Source organism: Berghia stephanieae, chromosome 5 (genome assembly GCF_034508935.2).
Source record: "Berghia stephanieae isolate SIO BIC M18660-M18661 chromosome 5, UCSD_Bste_1.3, whole genome shotgun sequence".
NCBI classification, from domain to species: Eukaryota; Metazoa; Mollusca; class Gastropoda; order Nudibranchia; family Aeolidiidae; genus Berghia; species Berghia stephanieae.
This window is the reverse complement of record NC_088364.1, coordinates 59,535,818-59,542,195: the sequence shown is the minus strand read 5'-3', so window position 1 is coordinate 59,542,195 and position 6,378 is coordinate 59,535,818. Positions and strand designations below refer to the sequence as shown.

Here is a 6,378-nt window from a genome sequence, read left to right as displayed (position 1 = left end):
AAATAAAAATACATTCCAAACTAGGTTTTTATTGAAGTTGAAGCAAAAATGATATCTCAATCGTTTTGATGTTAAGGCTGATAAACTGAATGAGAGTTAAGTTCTACTGATAAGTGATAATTTTTTTAAAAGGAGAACAAGAAGAAAGAGAATAAAATATTTGTTAAAATCTTACTTTAAACTCGATACCTTTATGGCAAAATGAAAATAAATAAATAAAATAACGCACCCTCTCCCCCCCCCCCCCCCCCCCCTCACGCAGATCTCTCTCTCTCTCTCTCTCTCTCACACACACACACACACACACACACACAAACACACATACTTTCCTCTTTTTTTTTTTTTGGAAAGTTTCTCTGATTCTCTGCCATGCCTCCCCTCCCCGACAGCCGAGGTGGCAACTCTGTGTGAACAAAGCAAGATGGCGGCAGGGACCTCTCTCCTTTACCTGTGCCCGATTGTTGACACTCCAAAGTTTCCATCACCGCACTGTCCAGTACAGTACTGACTGAAATAAAGAGAAAACGCAAGTCTTGCCACACTCAACCCCAAGATCAACTTTTACTGTGTAAATTTAAGAATTCTTATTTTTATATATACCTAGTCAAAATCATCAAAAGAAGTAATGAGGAAGTGCGACATTTTGCTGAATGTGCGATTTCATAAAAGACAGGCGAGAGACCCACCAGTAACCTAGTCTCTTGCACACCTTTGATTTATCATGCATTGAGCTGGTGTCAAACAAGATAGTCTAAAACAAAGTACTTATCAAATTAAATAATATACCCAATATGCCCAACAGAATTATTGTTTTTTTTTTAATCTTTTCATTTCAGGTGAAAGGACAAAAGATCCAACATCATCATCAAGAGTGTGTTCTTGTCACTTCAGAGATGGTGACAAAGCCAACCTCCCTGAATTGTTTGACAGAAATAAAAATAAATTGTTTCCATCAGAGCCAGAAAGAAAGAAAAGAAAAGTGACACAAGGAATTCCCACCCCATCTCAATTGGCACCAACATCAAGAAGTCCACCACCACCACCACCACCACTACCACCACCACCACCACCACCACCACCACCACCACCACCACCATCATCATCATCATCATCACCATCATCATCATCATCATCATCATCATCATCATCATCATCATCATCATCATCAGCTCAACTCTCTTCATCATCATCACAAAGTCCCACCTTTAAAAAAACCAGATTCCTCATCATCATTATTTTCCTCCTCATCATCATCCTCATTATCTTCTCCCTCATCATCATCTCAACTCTCGTCACCATCATCACAGGATTCCATCTTTTAAAAAAAAAACAGATTGTAGAACAAGTGAGGATATTTTAAATAGAACAACAAATTTAATTCAAGAACAAAAAATTACAGACAAAAATAAGGAAATAGCTAGCTTTAAAAAAAACCAACTAAGTTAGATTCAACGCACTTACACTGTTTCAAGCCTTACAGAAAAAGTTCTTCGAATGGAGACAGGTGTACATTCTTTTAAAATATTTAATATTATTGTTCAATATGTTGAGTGCTTTAGAGGTAACATTATTTATTATAGTAGATGGGAAGTTCAGGAAGAGACAGTTGCATTAAAAGACCAAATTTTCATTATTACACTTATGAAACTTAGACAGAACTACGCTAACCTTCATATTTCACAATTGTTTAGCGTTAGTGAAAGTACTATAACAAATATTATACAAACTTTTATTCATGTTTTACATAAGCCATACGCTTCTCTTTGAAAATGTTATGAAGGTTACATGCCCTTCTAGACATAAAAATAAACTATCAGCTCCATCATCATTTTTAAGATTTCCAAATTGCAGAATGATCATTGATTGTACAGATGACCAAATTGCTATTCCTAAAGAAATGGATAAACAACGGTTAACTTATTCTTCTTATAGGTCCATGAATTCTGTTAAAGCTCTTGTTGGTCTAAGTCCAAATGGTGTGATAAATTTTATTTCTAAACATGATCCAGGGTCTGTCTCGGATAAGGTCATTGTACAAAATTGTGGATTACTAAAACTTTTAATTTTAAGCCCTGGAGAATTAATTTTAGCAGATAAAGGTAATAAAGGTAAAACCCCATCCTGATTCAAGATATTTTACCTCAAGGAGTAACTGTAAATATCCCTCCCATTTTACATAATAAATTTACTGAAAATGAGATTTTATTAACAAAAGAAATTGCTTCATGTAGAATTCATGTTGAGAGGGCTAATGAAAGACTGAAAAATGTTAACATCCTCTCATATATTCCAACCATGTTAAGAGAAACATCTGATATTATTTTTCAATTTGTTGCAGCACTTGTCAATCCCCAGTCTCCTCTTATTAAGGAGATTGCATTTTGTCAGCTTTGCCATTTATTTTGTACAACACACATATTTTGTTCATCATCATCAAATCACCATTCAAAATAATGGTTTTGTAGGTCCATACATGATTTTACATGATAAACATGACAAATTATGGCATTGTTGTATCAATGTATGTTCAATGTCATTAACATTGTTAAATAAAACCACACAAATTAGTTTTGGACTGAATCAACCCAAGGCATCATCAAGATAGATCTGTGGAAGTAAAAGAATAAAAGATTCAAATTTAGAGCTGCGACCATGCTCAATAGCAAAAAACAAACAAACTAATAAAACGTCTGTTGTGGTCTTGTGGTATGACACTCGCTTTCAGATCAAAAGGTCCTGGGTTTGGGCCTCGCTCGGCACATAGTTGAGTCCTTGGAGAAGGCTCTTTACTCACAATCTCTCACCGTACTCAGGTGTCAAATGAGTACCTGGCGTTGTCTCTGTCCGAAAAAATTGTAATATCGCCCAACAGGCATCATGTCCCGTCTTACATGTTAAATGTTGCTGTTGGCCAGGGACCCCTTGTAAAGCACTTTGAGCACATTTAGTGGATATTACGCTGTATAAAAACTCAATTAAAAAAACAAATTAAGTGATTCTTTCATTCATCTTGCTTTGTTGATAAGGGGAAACCCGAAACGTCCATTTTATCTGTTTTCGTATATTAAATTGAAGTTCACATTCAATTTCACAATGTTATTGATTTCTTCGAGTTTCAAGCAGCAACATTTACATTACACCTTAACCCAATAGGAAGTTTAGTTTACAGTGACTAACACTGGTCTAAATAAATCCTTTATTCATCCCATAGAGGAAATTTATCTCTAGGGTCTATTCCCAGGGAAGACTGGAATAACCACGGTGCAGCGCCGCAAATTGAGCTAGGGCGAGGTGACTTGCTCAAGGCCACACAGCGCAGCGGCGGGTGAACGAACTCGGTACCTTTCGGGTACGAAGCAAAAACCGTACCGCTGATCCACGCTGCCCCACATGAAGTATGATAAAATGTCTAGCGTGATTGGTGATTATGATGCTCATATGAGTATTATAATAAAGGTTACAACACGATACTAAATAGTATGTAGTAGACTATAGTCAATAGCAACGAAAATTAGCGAAGCAAGACTAAGACCTCAAAGACTCAAAGTCCGTGGTCCATAAGATAAAAACACAATAATTCAATGACTCCCTCTCTCTCTCTCCCTAACTAAAATCGAACGTAAACAGTTAAATCTTTCCATTGGATATACTAAATCTGCCTAAACTCAAAGTAAACTGATTATTGTCCAACAGTAGTTTTACGGAGATGTGAGATTTTGAGAGTGAGAATGAGAAGACGAAATGACTTACCTTCACAGAATACTCTTTATTCTTCATGCTGGCTTGAACTTTGCCGAACATCAAGCCATCTGAGTAAGTGAAAGTCAAAACAGGACCTGACTGATGATGATTTTCACCTCGCGAGACACTTTTATGCTCATTGGAGAAGTATTTCATAAGGGCGGTGATGGAAATAGAGTTCGTGTCAGCCATTTTTCTCGACTGTTTAGAGCCAGCCGGTTTGTTGCCATGCGTTGCTGCGCAGGATTACGTCACGACTTAGGAAGCCTATTTCGACTCGATTTAAAGGAGTATAAATAGAATTCTTACATTGCAAAATCCTTTAAGCGTGAAAAGGATAATAGCAAAGTGCCTGTTACCATTTGGACAGGATTCTAGTCTATCGCAAAGTACTTTCGCCAGATCTAACAGACCCATCTACCTAATCATTGCTGGGTAGACATGGGGGTTAGAATAAAAATATCCTATGTACTCGGGATCGATCACAGTCCCTTTGTGTGTGAAGCGAGTGCTCTACCAACTGTTTTTCGTTGTTTATCATTATTATTATTATTATTATTATTATTATTATTATTATTATTATTATTATTATTATTATTATTATTTATTATTATTATTATTATTATTATTATCATTATTATTATTATTATTATTATCATTATTATTATTATTATTATTATTATTATTATTATTATTATTATTATCTCAATCAATAAATATGTTTGAATTTAAGTCTTTTTTCTTAGTTAAAATAGAAGAAAAGAACAAACAAACAAACAAACAAACAAACAAACAAACAAGAGTTTCGTCAGACAACACGAATAGCAGTTGAATTCTGATGGTATTCACGAATGCCATTATAAAGCCGTATCTATGAAATCCACGTTTTCAATCTAATCCATCAAACAACATTCGAGATAGAACCATAAGCAGGCTATGGTGACGTACTCTGGAGAAAAAAAAAACATATTTAAAAATTTGGCCAGAAAAATCGTCCTCATATGGATCGATTTAAATGACCCTCATCTTGGCAAAAAAAAAAAAAAAAAATCAAAACCTCTCAAACCTTGGACTTCTCCGAAGTCCTGGGTTTGAGAATTTTTTCCAAGATGAGAGTCATTTAAATCGATCGATATTTGAAGGACGAGTTTTCTGGCCAAATTTTTAAATGTGTGTTTTTTCCAGAGTACTGCAGTATAACATTAAAGGTGAATAAACACATTGATAATGATGAAAATATACAGTTATAAATACCCCCTTCCATATATCTCCCCCCCCCTCTCTCTCTCTCTCTCTCTCTCTCTCTCTATATATATATATATATATATATATATATATATATATATATATATATGTCTCTCTCCCCACTCTCTCTCTCCCTCCCTATATTTATATCTCGTTCCAATCCTGTCTCTCTCTCTCTCTCTCTCTCTCTCTCTCCCTCCCTCCCTATCTCTCCCTCCTCCCCCCCCCTCTCTCTCTCTCTCTCTCTCTCTCTCTCTCTCTCTCTCTCTCTCTCTATCTCTTTCTTTCTTTCTCTCTCTCCCACCACCTTTCTCTATTTATCTCTTCCAGTCATTCTATAATCTCCCTTCTTCTCCCACTGGCACTGGCCCCTCCCACTCTGATTCCCACTTTCCTTCGTCTCTTCTTCCAAACAATTTTATTATCTTCAAATCCATACATAAATTGAAAAAATATTATCAACATTATTTATCACAGACTCTCTCGCTTAGTTTTCTGTCTCCGTCTGGAAGTAATAAGCTAAATAAATAATTTAAAAAAGATTTAAAAATCGTCTACAATCTCGAGGCAATTCTCTGAATAAATGACGATAATAATGGTAGAAAGTAAACACAGCTCAGTGACCTTGAGAAATGGGCAGTCCCTCCCTTCATTGACGAAGTAGCCGATACCTCTTGGCCACTCGCAAACGCCCCAGTCGATCGATAAAACCCACTCGTCAAACCCTGGTTTGTTTTGACGGGAATCGATACTCATCCATCATTGGTTGGAACGAGCCAAGTGGGCGGGGCTAAAATAAGATACACGTTTTTTTTTATAATTTTGGCTTCCGAAACCCAAACGCGCGCTTGTCTGTTCTGTGGTTCTTTCTTGTCTGTTGCTAGCCTTCCTACGACAAGCCCTTCTTTACTAGCCGCTAAAAATAACAAGCTTCTGTGAATTATTATACGATCGAGTCACTCTGTTTTTCACGGTAGGGAAATTCAGCAAGCGTGCGGGACTTGACTTTGGACAAGAAGTGAGAGGAAAAAAGAGAAAAACATTGGTAGTCGAATCTTGTCTTGTCGCTCGTTCGTTCTTCGTCGGCTTTACGTCCGTTTTCTTCTCTCGTCTGCGCTGTGGCTTTTATTTGTGTTTACGCATACACACACATATATATAAACACACACACTTACACTTGCACACATACACACACAAACACACACGCATGACAAGTACAGATAGATGAGTGGTCGATCTATTGCACCGGGTATTATTATTATTACTACTACTACAAGGATGGTGGTGGTAGTGGTGGTGGTGTTCATTCAATGAGTTGGGAGTTAGTCCTTCATAACTTAACTAATATCATTATTAATATCATCGCCATTCCTCTACCGACATGCGACAGAC

At 36.6% G+C, this 6,378-nt stretch overlaps 1 protein-coding gene and 1 long non-coding RNA gene across 3 annotated transcripts in view; one reads left to right on the top strand and one right to left on the bottom strand.

The window, feature by feature from the left end:
* Window positions 1-281: 281 nt before the first annotated feature.
* LOC144973334 (uncharacterized) lies at window positions 282-3,938 on the bottom strand. 2 transcript variants are annotated; one of them, XR_013645531.1, is made up of 2 exons: window positions 3,751-3,938; window positions 282-508 (listed from the first exon to the last, which is right to left on the bottom strand). It is a non-coding gene; the product is annotated as an uncharacterized LOC144973334 (long non-coding RNA). The 2 variants fall into 2 exon arrangements; XR_013645530.1 differs by lacking the exon at window positions 282-508 and adding an exon at window positions 2,402-2,607.
* Window positions 3,939-6,049: 2,111 nt separating this feature from the next.
* The window catches only part of LOC144973333 (uncharacterized), a 54,818-nt gene continuing 54,489 nt past the window's right edge, over window positions 6,050-6,378 (top strand). The window contains exon 1 of the mRNA XM_078915627.1: window positions 6,050-6,378. This exon is cut by the window's right edge and continues 334 nt beyond it. The gene's annotated coding sequence lies outside the window, so the exon portion shown is untranslated.